Source organism: Phaenicophaeus curvirostris, chromosome 10 (assembly GCF_032191515.1).
Source record: "Phaenicophaeus curvirostris isolate KB17595 chromosome 10, BPBGC_Pcur_1.0, whole genome shotgun sequence".
NCBI classification, from domain to species: Eukaryota; Metazoa; Chordata; class Aves; order Cuculiformes; family Cuculidae; genus Phaenicophaeus; species Phaenicophaeus curvirostris.
The window spans coordinates 27,633,141-27,645,945 of record NC_091401.1 but is presented as its reverse complement, the minus strand read 5'-3'; the positions used below and the strand labels follow the sequence as shown (position 1 = coordinate 27,645,945).

The 12,805-nt window shown below is 46.8% G+C and overlaps 2 protein-coding genes across 5 annotated transcripts in view; both read left to right on the top strand.

Annotated features, from left to right (window-relative positions):
- LOC138724660 (G-protein coupled receptor 35-like) overlaps positions 1–12,805 on the top strand; it is an 88,317-nt gene that overhangs the window by 16,468 nt on the left and 59,044 nt on the right. The window lies entirely within an intron of this gene.
- ST6GAL1 (ST6 beta-galactoside alpha-2,6-sialyltransferase 1) overlaps positions 1–12,805 on the top strand; it is a 36,397-nt gene that overhangs the window by 1,491 nt on the left and 22,101 nt on the right. Inside the window, exon 1 of one of the 4 annotated variants that reach the window (XM_069864519.1) lies at positions 11,861–12,046. The exons of 2 other annotated variants lie outside the window; for them this stretch is intronic. The gene's annotated coding sequence lies outside the window, so the exon portion shown is untranslated. Of the gene's footprint in view, positions 1–11,860; positions 12,047–12,805 lie in introns of those variants that run through there. One more of the 4 variants, XM_069864515.1, reaches the window with a different exon arrangement.

Genomic DNA, 12,805 nt, shown 5'->3' with positions numbered 1-12,805 from the left:
AACCTTAAATATATGGGAGCGCTGTGATGCGTGCCTGCACCATCCTCTTGCGCTCAGAGCAGAGCCTGTGGAAGAAGATACCAGCAGTATGGGGCAGGCGTACCTGAAACGTGTTTACCGAGGGGGAAAGAGGCTGCTTTCTGTCCTTAGCCTCTTCTGCAACCCTGGTTATTGGCCTTGGTTGCACATCTTGGAGAGTTTTCCTTGCCTGCGGGAGTCCAGGAGAAGATAACACGACGAGCTTGTGTCCCTTACGCTTCATAACTGTGCCCTTTTGCCTGGGTCATGGCATCAGGGAAGGTTTAGGTGACACGTTCAGTAACTGAGGAGCTAGTATAGATATGAGTGAATGTTCTGAATGTTCCCCAGGAGGAAGAATATTCCTAATAAAACTCTTCCCCAGAAGGCTCCTGGGACAGAGGCCAAGAGCATCTAAGGAGGCAAACTTTCCCTGTTAGCTGCAGCTTTTTCTGTTGCAAGGTGAGGGCCTGGGGGTCTGGAGTCATCGGGCACAGGGACTTCCAAGGGTCCCTGTCTCCAGGGCTCATCTGCTCCAGGCAGATGATCTCCTTGTCTCTGTGTAAACAGCTATTTTGGAGGTGATGCAGGTGCTGAGGCTAGTCAAATCATCTGGTTTCTTCTGGTGTAACTAACAAATTGGTTGGTGCTGCTGCTGGAGGTGATCGTGCTGCAGAGACAAGCAGCTCCACAGTGCCCTGTGCGTGCGCTCAGGGAGCTCCGGCACAGCCACAGTGGGTGCTGGGGACAGGACAGCTAGGGCTGCAGCTGGGCTCCAGGTGGATCTGTCCACTGGCTTGCTTTCCTTCATTTTGTGGTAGATAGGCAAAATAAAGTGGAAGGAACTCTGTTTTGGGTTGTGTTCATGTGCAGCATTAGCGATGTAGCATGGGCTTTGTGGGAGTATTGTGGAGCCCGTTTCATAAGTGCCTCTGGCAAAAGCCGTAGCTGGCCTGAGAATGGATATGGAAACCCCATGCAGCGAGCTGCCATCATGTCAGCGGTGCTGCTCTGCTGGGCTGGGCCTGAGTGTTACTGTTGCTGACAGCACATGTGAGGTTACGTTTCAGAAAACAGGAGGAATAAATGATCATCTCTGCATAATTCCTGTGCAAACAAATATTTGTTGATGAGGCTTTGATAAATGGGCTGCTTGATTGGTGGGTACTGTTTATTTGCAAATACTCTGTGACTTGGTTAAAACCAAAATGAGGAAATTGAGGTGCTGGTGTGAGATGGCTGAGGGTGGTCTGATGTATGGTAAATGAGACACAGCCAGTAGTGTTTCATATCTCTAACTCTGTTCTTGAGACTGTGGTGCCAGAGGAACTCGCCTGCAAAGGCAGATTACTATATGTTCAGAGGCTTATTTCCCTGCCTGCCTGTGTCAGAGGGTGGCTGGTTGGCTGAAGCCTAGTCCTTTGCTGACAGCAGTGCGTGATGCCGCCCATGCAGGCACCCTCACCACAGGCATCTGCGAAGTACATCGCTCCCCTCCCTGCTTCCACATCGCTCCAGGCTGGAGGAAATGGAGGATGGTAGTGGGTGCTGGCCAAAGTCTATGTCAGGTTGTCCTGCCCTTTGCTCTGAGGCTGGCTGGCACAGAGGAGATGTTTGACCTCAAGTTCTTCTGCCTCCTGTGCATCTCCTGACACGTTTGATCTGCTGCATTGCCAGCTTTGGAAAGGGCAGGAACAATGGTGGAGAGTCCGGGTCCTCCTGTCTCTCCACAGGAGAGGCTACAGGGCGTGCACAGCCCTTGGTAGCAATGTCATTTTCCTGTTGCCAACCCAACTTTCAGAGAGATTATGGTAAAAGTTCTAACAAAAGAGATTTGATGATGTTTTACGAAATGCACGGACTTTTTCTGTGGCCCTCAGCTTTTGCTAATGTAAATCATGACTCTGCACAGGATTAGCAATCAAAGAGCATTATGAATCAATCTGATACTTTGTCTTAACCATAGCCCTTCTTAGATTGCTGACCTACATAGTCTGGCTGTTGCTGTAACTACTTTCCTGAGGACAAGCTTTGTTTCTAAGTGTAAGGTGGCCCTGCTGCTGGAGATCTCTGTGTGTTGAGAATTTCACTGAGATTACAAAGAGATTGATTAAAAATCGTAGTGACTTCAAATGTTCTTGAAGTCTGCTGCCTGATGTGTAGCTTGTCTACGAAGTGTGAAATTTAAGTGGTTCCTTTGAATGTTCTTTTAATTATAATTGTGCTGATTAAAAAACCTAGAAGATTAAATGAGATGCTTTCCTTATAAAGTAGTTAGATGTCTAGCCAGTGGGAATCATTATTATCAGATGCCCTAATCACTTGTGTGATTAAAAACATTGGTAAAACCTGTATATTTAGGCCACGTGCTTATAGGTAAAGATTGAGTTTTGTTGCCTTTCTGAAATGTGCAGTGCAGTTCAGCCTTTAGTGAGATGTGAACCCAAAGCTTCCTCTCACCTCCCTGAGGTTCATTGGGAAGCAATGAGTAGTGCGTGTACTACGTGTATGTGTGTGCATCCCAACGTGTACCATGGACTGCATGTGTCCCTCTTGGTGTGTTAGCTGGTGCCAGGGTCGGTGAAGGTGCTTTCAAATGGTGTGTGCTTACGGCAGCACATTCACCTGCAGATCTCGGGTATGAGACCTTATTTGCTCCTGTGAGCTGCTGGGAGCTCCTCTGAGTGTGAGGACAGGGCTGCGTGACTGAGCACCTCTGTGTGACACAGGATATCTGTACTCTGGTTTTCTGTTTTAGCAGGTCCCAAGTGGTGCATCTGCTTAGCTCAGGTTTGCTGTTCCCTCAGCAGTGTTTAGAAGCCACCTGCTGAGTTTCTGCCTTGGGTGCTTGGCTCGGAGTGTCTCTGAACTTACAGCTCTGCCGGTACATCGTCACATGATCTTAAGTATTTGCTTATGATCTCACCAGTTATCCTAACCTCTGATCTCAAACAAAAGTTGTGCAGAAAGCTGCAACACAGCATCTTGCTTATCCTTCTAACAGTTCAAAACAGGTTGGTTTGCCCAATCTTTATTTAAAGTAGAAATAGTGCACAGAATGTGTCCCCCATTACCAGCAGGATGCTGGAGGGCAGGGAGGCCTCTTTTTTGACATTTACTCCTCTGCCCCTGATGCCTTTTCCTGGGAACAGTATGTCTGTGCAGGCAGAATAGTGCTCTGTGCTAGGCTGTGCTGAAATTTCCGTGTGCTCCTGTTGCGTGTTTCCTGGCAACTCCTGAAAATTAACGGAGCAAAGCTGCTTGCTGGTACATCCCTCTGCGCTGCCGGAGGAACATCCAGCACGGGATGCCCATCTATCTGTATGTTATATCCTCATCTTCATTCATCAGCTCCTGTGGCTCTGGCAGGCATGTTTGTCATGGAGCTTGGGCTTGTGCCTGGGATTCCCAGGGGTGAGACAAACTGGAAGCGAGCTGATGCTTCTCTAAATAGATGTTGCATCCAGTTCCGTTTACGATGGATGAAGCAGTTTGCTTTTTCAGCTTTAAAATTTTGCAGAAGTTGTTGACAGCAGTGATTGTTTTTTTCAATATGCATTATGGCTTGCCCTTTGTATCTCTGTAATACAACATTCTCTGATTAAAAAACCTAAAGGGATTCAAATCGGCCTGACCACCTTCAGTGGATTTTTTCTGCACATACCCTGAGTGTTACAGCAAGTCCCCGCTCTGTGGGGATGGTGTACTCAGTGGGGTGAGATGGAGAATGACATTGTGGCAGCAATCGTGCAGCAACGAGAACTACTTTCTGAAATGCATCTCCTGGGGACTAAGAGATCTGCAATTGTGGTTTCCTGCTGCAGAAGACTCACCTCAAGGAGCTGCTTTTTATCTTGAAATAGCATTTAACTCACAGTACCAGTTTTCTGACTTGTTTATAAGTTGGAATCCTCAGTTAACACTGCAAACGGAAGGGTGTTGTGATCACAAGGAGCTCTTCTGAACAGAGCGGCCTAGCTAGTTTCTATTTTAAATAAATAAATAAATACAAATAATCTGATTGCTCAGAGAAGATGACCTCATGTGTTGAGTTGCATTGCCTAGCAAGACTGAAAGTTTGAGTGTGATCCTTCGTTAGTGAAGCTGGGATGTTATATCTGTTTATTTGGTTGGTTTTGTTTTTTTTCTCCTTCTCCCAAGGTACAGCTCTGTGCAACTTAAGTATTTTGCTTTGGTCCAGGGATGGATAATCACTGTGTTATTTCTCACTTGTTCCTGTGACCCGACTAATCCTGGTATCCTTTGTGCTGGCAGGGGTTTTTAAGGAAACTTAGAGATTTTGGGGTACAAAATTATAACTGTTTGGGTCTCACTATGTTTACATTTTTGTATAAATATATATTACCGCTCCACCCAGCTCTTGTTTCTCCAGCAGACATTCAGTGTAAACAGTTGTGGGGTAGTCAGGCACTTTGTAAATGGGGTCTGTTAGCAGAAATGGAGCAGAGATGGGAATGTTGTATTCCAGCTCCTTTGTGCTGGTGTTTCATGGATGAATCTGACAGAAATACTCTGTATGTTTTTTGAGAGTCTGGAAGGTGCTGGATGGGTTTTGCTCTCATCCAGGTAACTGTGAATTTGAAGTTCACTTCCTATTAACGGCTGGTTTTGGAATCTTGGAATTCACTTTTCACAACTCCTTATGTCCATGAAAGAGTGGAGCTTTCCTGGGCAGGTTAAAAACAAAAAAAAAAAAGTTGTGCATTCACAAATTCCTTCAAATTCCTTTCAGAGCTTGATGGCTTACATTTTATGGAATTCTGCTTAGGAAGCTGCCTTGCACCTTTCTGAATGAAGCATGTCACAGAGGGAACCTCCTCTCCAGGAAGAGAGTGATAGTCTGTGAGTTAACCTCCAGCAAATGCTGCAGGGGCAGGTTTCAGTGGAACAGAGGTGGGGTTCAGGCTGAAGGCATCAGAAGCAGAGATGAAGGAATAGTTCCAAGGGTGTGTTTTCATATTGGAAGCAGGGGGATTCCTGACGGCAAAAATGGGGTCAATAGAAGTGTTGCTTGTGCCTGTAACGTGAAAGGGTATTTTGAAAGATGGGAAAATAGCTGGAAGAGAAGGAAGAGCAATGCTGGAAGGACACTTTCATTCAAGAGTCGTTTGTGTCATGGGTTGGTCAGGCTTTCTGCTCTTGGTACCTGCTGAGAACTGAGGCATCACTGTCAGTTTCGGGCTCTTCACGTAATGAGCAGTCACCTTGAATCTGGCAAAAAGAGTAGCTCACATGTGGGTTGAGGAGTCTGAAGAGGTCATGGAGCTTTGGTGTTGTGTGCAGGGACTGCTGCTGTGCTGACCAGCCTGAGCTGGTGAAGGGCTGCATGCTTTTAATGAAGGGGTCTGAGAAGTGCAGAGAGGTGGGAGAGCTGCACAGAAGGGATTTCATCTGCAGGTTTTCAGAGCAGCCACTACTTGCTGTCTTCTATTTTATTCTTTTATAACACACATGGGTGTGGACTGCAGATAGTTTAGGTCCTGTGGATGCAGCTCAGCAATTTCAAATGTGGTTTGAAGTGTGCTTTTAAAAATCGAGGAGATCTACTTCAAGTCTGCACCTGGGGTAAAAATGAAGTTAACTTTTGAGTGTGGCATGGCTCCCTTTCTGCTCTCATTCTTGCAAAATTCTTATCACTTTTGCTCAGCGAAACACCCCTCTCTTTCAGATGGGCGACACAGATGCATTTTGATGAACTGTGTCTTCTAAGGCTGAGAAGTTTCCTAGTTAGTAGGAGAACACAGTCAGATAAAAATTTTATTGGATATTAATGGATTGTTTAATTAAGTGGCTAAGTGTTCATATACATGCAATATAAGGAGAAAAATACAGAAAGATTAATTAAGAATTAGTTATTAAGTTTGATGTCAGAAATGGTATTAAGTTTCATCATAAATTTAATTCTGTTCATGCTGGAAGTGAAAGGAAATAACAGAAATGTAAGCTCACTGTAGCTACAGATGTGGGGATTGACCGAAGGTCATTAATGTATATTAACTCATACTTTTAAATTCATGCCTACCTTTAATTTGGTTTGATTTTTCCTATCTGTCTCCATGCAGACAACGCTCTGGAAGCCTGACTTTTTTTGAGATATTGCAGAAATGCCTTCCTCCCTCCCATCATTCCTTCACAGCCTCCAAACTGAGATTTTGTGCTGGGTGAGGACAGCCAATAAAGCCCTGCAGGTAATATTTCAAATGCTTAATTTTGCATCTAAACGTTATCTTGCTGGTGCCAGCATTTCACATCTGTGGAGTGTTCTCAGGCAAGAATGTAATGTGGTGCCACATGTGCACTGGAGCCAGTTGGTGACGTGGCAGGAGCTGGGGCGTGGAGGTGGCATGTCAGGAAACCTGAGAGAAAGAAAGTAAAGAATGCAAGAGGGTCAAAGATGCCCAAGGACCAGGGAGACCCAAAGCTCTATTCCAGCTGCTCCTGCTCACAGCTCAGCCCCACCACTGGGCAGGTTTTTAAGACGAGTCTTAGACAGCCTATCTGTCAGAGCCGTCTTGGGCAGCACGCAGCCTTCCCAGCATCTCAGCAGTGGTTTGCTTGGCAATTCAGCTGATAAAGCAAATCTTTCTGCCCAGGTTCCACCTGTGTGGACCTTCCCTGGTTGCCATAACTCCCCAATCCAAAAGACAATCAACCTGGGGTGTGATTAAATGCTCCACAGGGTTCCCAGTGGAGGGACCTGCTGCAAGTGTGTTGCCAGCCCCCCACATCCCCTGAGTGGGCAACCCCAATGCGTGCAGTTCTCAGCCAGCTGGCTCCTGGAACGGTGGCAATGGCTGTTGGAGACCCTGGCAGTCATTTCTGCCCTAAGCTCATTTGCTGGGATTTCTGAGATGGACCCACAGCCTGTTGCAGGTTTCAATGGTGTGTGTTGCAATCCTGTGGTTGTGTTAAAGTATTTCTCAGATGGGCAGCCTAAAGAGCACCTTGCAGGCATGCCCAGAATATGAAATCCACACCTTTTGCCTTATCCAAATGCCTGGCTAACAGCACACTCCAAGAAACCTTTTTCTTTCCAGTGTCACTCCTTCTAGCCCCTTGCAGCTACTGCCAGATTTCTAAGCAGCCGTCTTCTAGAAACCTTTAGGTCGTTCTGGTCCCTGGGCGTCTTTGAGCACGACCCCCCTTTGCTTCCTTTCTTTTAGGTTTCATGAAAACAAACTCTGGAATCAGAGAAAAAAACCACCAGCCAACCAACCAAAAAAACCCTAAATGTCCAGATACATTCTGCATCTCTTCTCTGTAATTACACTTATTATTTTTCCCCAAACTGAATTTAGCCGTGGTGTTATCAGTAGTTCTAACAGCCAGTTACCAGAAGACTATTAGCTGTCTGTGTCAAACAGAAGGTGTACTGCTTGAGAACTGATGAGCTGCAAAAACTACTGTCTTAAAAAACACCTGGGGAGAAGTAACTTTGGTGTTGCTTACTGGAAGAATAGCAGCTCTTCAGCTCTGGTTTGGGGAGGGGTGTCAAGGAAGTTAAATTTATCTTGAGCAAGATGGGTTTGAAGTGGAAGTGTTCATGCTTGCAGTACCTTGTCTGGGGAAAGCACTGAGAAACTGCTGTGAAGCTGGTAAGTGTGGAAAAAGGGTCCTCCTAGGGTATTGCCGGGGTGAGGCTGCAGGGTGTAAGAGATGGGATTAGCCATGATTTGCACAAGTCATCTGTCTTTGTGGCCATGTGTGACTCTAGCTTGAACCGTGGCTGATGTGTGGGTTGGCCGTGTTTCTGTTATGGCACTGTGTCCTGGGGAAGCGTGGGAAACAAAATTCTGCTTGAACTTGCCTTTCAGCAGGTGAGTTTCTACCTTTGTTCCTGGGGAGGTGGTGTGATAGCAGGGGATTTCCTCACTGACATACATATTCTGTTAATGTCACAGCTTGGGTGTGTGTTTCGCCAGGCAAATGACCAAGATAGCAATCAGTAACTGTATTTGAGTTCCTCAGTTCCTGAGTAGCAGAGGTTGAGGTCTGGCTGCAGCAATCACATCGTCCCCAAATCCCTGCTGAATGCACCATGTTAGTATTTTCACTGCTTTCTGGCTGTTTAGCTTCTCCTCTGCAGAAGGGATGCCATTTGGGTTTCTGTGTCTACTGTGGTGGCGATGAATTTGTCTAGTGTTTGTAAAGACCTGTTGCTCTGGGATGAAGATCATTCTTCTACCTAAGCACAAGTTGCCCAACTTATGTGTGTAACTGGAATTAATTGCAGCAGTCTGCAGTAGCTCTAGGCTTGTCCTAGAATTTGCTTTAGTAAGGGCCAGGCTCTCAGAAGGCAGGATAGTATTTAAGTTACTTATACAGCCTAATTTGACTTGTGTGTGCACTGCAGGTTCTGACTGCATGGTTTCACAGCTGCTTCTCAGCTTGATGTTGCTTGCTCATTGTGCAAAACGGATGTGTATTTGTGGGGTCTTTTTTTTCTTCCTTTTTGTCTTTTTCTGCTCTGAGACTGTGCTTTGCTTGCTGTGTGCTTAAACTCTGCCTCAAGGACAGAAACATAAATTCTGCAGTTTGTCTCTCTGTGGTGCTCCTCAGAAATGTTTGAGCACCTGCAGTTTGAAGTGTGTTTACTGGGAAAGCATCTCTGGATATTTGGTACACACAGGGTACCCAGCCAGTCTTGGGTGCTGTTCTGGGAGACTGCCAGGACTTTACTCATCTGAGTAATTTCTGACGTCAGGTGAAATGCAGTTCTGGTGCTGAGAAGCCAGCCCAGACTCAATCATGGGTCTGATCTTGTGCAAAGGGCTAGCAATAAGGGATGTGAAAAATTTGTTTGTTTGATTCATAGCAGCTCTAACAGAAGCAAGGTAGGAATTGCTTCCCTCTGGCAGCTTTGATTTGCCTCTCTCATGGCTCTTTGTCTGGCCTTTGTGCCTTATTTACTGTGCTTTTTCAAAAAACTTATTTAGTGGAAAAAATACCCAGGCAGAACTTTGCCTTCAGTGAGTGCTTCTGCTGTGTGGGGGAAGTGTACTGTGACAAAATGAGGTTTTTTTTGTGGGGAGAGGAGAGAGCTGTTCTGCCAGGGGCTGGGCTCAGCCCACTGCAGGGACTTCTGACACTGGAGTGATCACCAGGCAGTGGCAATGGAATATTGTCTTCTCTGTGGACCCTCAGAGGGGAGGAGAGGTGGTATGAAGAAGATTTGTTGGCTAGTTGGTACTGGTGTCCTGGGGAACCATTGGCTCTATCAGTGGCCTGAGAGGCAGGTAATTGCAGTAGCTGTTACATCTTCTCAAGCTTGTTGCCAGCCCACCTCCAGGTCCTAGCCTTAGTTGTCTTCGTAGTCCAGTCCTGCTCTGAAGCTCCTCAGCATCTAATTCCAGTTCTTGGCTGAGCCCTTCTCTAGGCTTCACGTCCCACTCCCTGGGTTGGGTAGTCTGCTCACCCAGGCTCCTTCGTTTCTCACATCTTCTGATGTGAGATGGCTGATGTGATCAGCAGGTGCAGCATCTGTGCTAGTAGTGGCATGTGTTCATGTCCTGGCTCCCTGTGAGGAGACATGGTGGCAGTGTGCACCAGTGCCTTCCTGGCTGTGCCACTTGGTTTGGATGCGGTCCTGGATGGTGCACTGCTCTGCAGTGGATTAGTCATTTCCTATTTAACCGTAATTAAACCAAGAGGCAGGGGTTTGATTATGGTATTGTAGAAGAGATGTGGAAGATTTCTAATTTTGGGATGAATCAGCATTAACAATTAAGCAATAAACAAATACCATTTCTTGTACAAGAACTCAGACAGCAATGTGTTCTCCTTTGCCAAAGCAGCTGTCAGGCCGTTGGTTCTGCTGCAGCTGAGTGTGGTGGGAAGGAGAAATAATTTCTTGCCTGTAGAAAGAAGATAGGCCCTAAGTATCTGCTGCTGCCAGTGGATGGAGATGCTGAATGACAGCAGAGGCTTGATGTCTTCTCTCTCCTCCTGGTACCACTACCTGATTGCTGACTGTTAGTGCACATACCTGTCACACTGGAGCCTGGATGTTACTAGAGTGTTAATTATTTCCCTTCAGACAGATAAACTCGCCTGGGCTGGTACTAGACCTTACTTAACCTTGGCAGCTTTCAAGGTTTCCTTTCTTTCAGTAGCTCACTGCTAGCGTTCTTGGTGGTGCAGATGTTTGCCCTATAGAAATGCTGTGATGATGAATTTATCAAACTCTGGCTCGAGCAGAGGGCAAAGGGGCCTGATCACTCTTGTGCTCGTGGCTTCTAGGATAAGTCCTGAGGATTCAAGCTCTGTTGAGGGACACTGCCCATCCCAGCAAGGACTCCGTGCCCATCTGGAAGGAATCAAGCTGTCAGTGGTGCTCGTGCGCAGGCACTCCTGCTGTCCTGCTGTGGTGAGGGGTTCATGTCCCCTTGATCCTCTTGGCTCCTGGGGATGGCTGGTGAATATTCCCGAGCATTGCGCCCTGTTAGTGGGAGGGAGTGGTTGGGCAGCTGAGCAGCTGCCTCACCCCCAGCCTTGCCCTGTGCCCTGGTCAACCCCATTCTGGCCAAAGTGGCTCTCAAAGGTGCAGCTATGCTGAAGTATTGCTCATGGCCAGGAGAAGTGAAGAATGGTGATTTTCAGTCTAGCAGCCAGCTCTTTCTGTCACTTTTGTGTGTCGTTGTCTTCCTCCTCCTCCCCCCCGGCTCCCCCTTTGACCTAACCCTCAAATGTCGTTTTAGTTTCATTTTTTTTTCTCACACTGTGAGAACCTGTACCAGCTGGCACTGGTGGGGCCTCAGCATTTGTAGTAAGGCATTGCATGACACCTCTGCATTGAGCAGCACCCTTCCTCTTCACTCTGTCTTCCTTCTTGCTTGCTTTTTACCTCTCTTTTTTATCCTCCTCCCTTTCTTCATCACACAGGCTTTGTAAAGCCTGAGCTTCCATTTTCCCCACGGCTTTCCTTGCCCTGCTGTGGTGTGCTGCCGTGGGTTAGGATCCTTGGATGGCTCAAGCTGGCAGTAATTTGGGATATCAGCGTATTGGGACCTGACCTTAAACTGTGAGTGCTTAGGTTCTGTGCTGAGAGCAGAAAGCTGAGCTGCTGGACTCAGGGGTGAAACATATGCCAGGCCATGCACGTACACTGGAAACTTGCCCAGAGCAAGACAGTTATGGGAGGCAGTGTTTTTCAAGCTGATTGTGTGCTCTCACTTGCTAAACAGCCTTGTGATTAATATCTTATTTAAGAGGATTTTAGGACACATGCTACAGTTATGCTGAGTTTCTTTAAGAAGTAGGGGAGAGGTTAGAAAAAATAAACTCTGTAAAGGCTCTTTTGTGTTTCCAGCCAGGATCACCAGTTCAGTGCAGTGCATCACTGCTCTGTTGCATCAGTGTAGGCAGTGGCTCTGCTGTTAATGGTTCAGTGGGAGAGGGATCCACAAGAGGGGCTTTACAGAGGCATTTATATAGACTGAATTGCTGAGATCTCCTTAGGGAACCAGAACTCCACTGCTGAGGGTGACTTCTTCTGCCTTAATGTAGGCATGACCAGTTGCCTCTGACCCTGGCTCCTGGCACTGGACTTGGGGAGTCCCACAGCCAGCAGGTCTTTGCCGACAGATTTTGCCTTCAAAATAATAGTCTGTGTGCTATTTTACTTGAATGCAGGTTATACATACAGGTGTTGGGGGGTTCAGTTGTTCGTCTTACCCAGGACTCCCTTGCCTGTGGTATGGGTGCAGGAGTGTCTGCAGGCACTGGGCATTTCCGTATCAGTGCTGACATACTGTGTGATCCCAGCTGACAGTTGTAGTCCCCAGTCTGGTGGTCCTGGTCAGTCTGATATGGCTGTCTGACATCTTCCCCTTCTTTCCTAGGCTAGAGAACTCGATTAAAAGAGAGATGGGGGCATGAAGTATTGCCTGCAGGGCACAGATATGCTCCCCATGGTGTCGTCTCTTACAGATCTTACCTGGCAATCTCCTTTTACCTGGAAGGGTTTGACAGGAACTGGTGTGGACAGCAAAGGAACCTGGAGATGAAGGTGATGACCATAGATTTTCCTCTTCTTTTCCTTGCCTGTCTTTTCTGTTTCACATGCCTGCAGCAAGAGTATGGCTGCTGTTGACGTGACAAGGCCCCATCCTTTCCGAGGAACTGCTGTTTGCAATGGCGCTGTCTTGTGTCGTGTGCAGAGTTGGGAGGACCGGAAAGATAATAGGGAGGATTCTCTGCCATTCACCTTGCAACTATACTGCTTTTCTTTTTTAAAGCAAAATAAAGCATTTTATTCTGCTTCTTGCAGGAGCCTTTCTAGATGTTGGTATGTATTGGTTATGCTTCAGAGATACCTGTCTAAGATACAGTGGTCTGACTTGCATGAAATCAATGTAAGATATGTGCCGGATGCCATTTCAGTTTGGGTTTTCCCCAGAAACCCTCTGAGGATACTGCTGGTGCTGCTAGGTTGGAGTAATTAGCTGGCTGTTTTCATGCTGCTGAACATCCCTGAAGTGCTTTTGTGGCTGGGCCCACTACTTTTCCCTTCTGTCAGTTTTCCCAGCTGGCATCTTGCCCCTTACTGGAGCACTCCAATCCTTCAGCAGCTGCCTCCTGGGATGACGAGTTCATACAAAAGATCCGTATCATGTACTGAATATTCATAGAGCTCTGTGATTTAGTTTTGGGTCTGACTAGTCCAATAATTGTGTGGATGCTGCTATACAGTTAGTGTATGTCATAAGGTTTTGATCATGCAGAGCAAGACTCTTGGGCAGCCTGAGCTGGTTGCAGTGACTTGGAA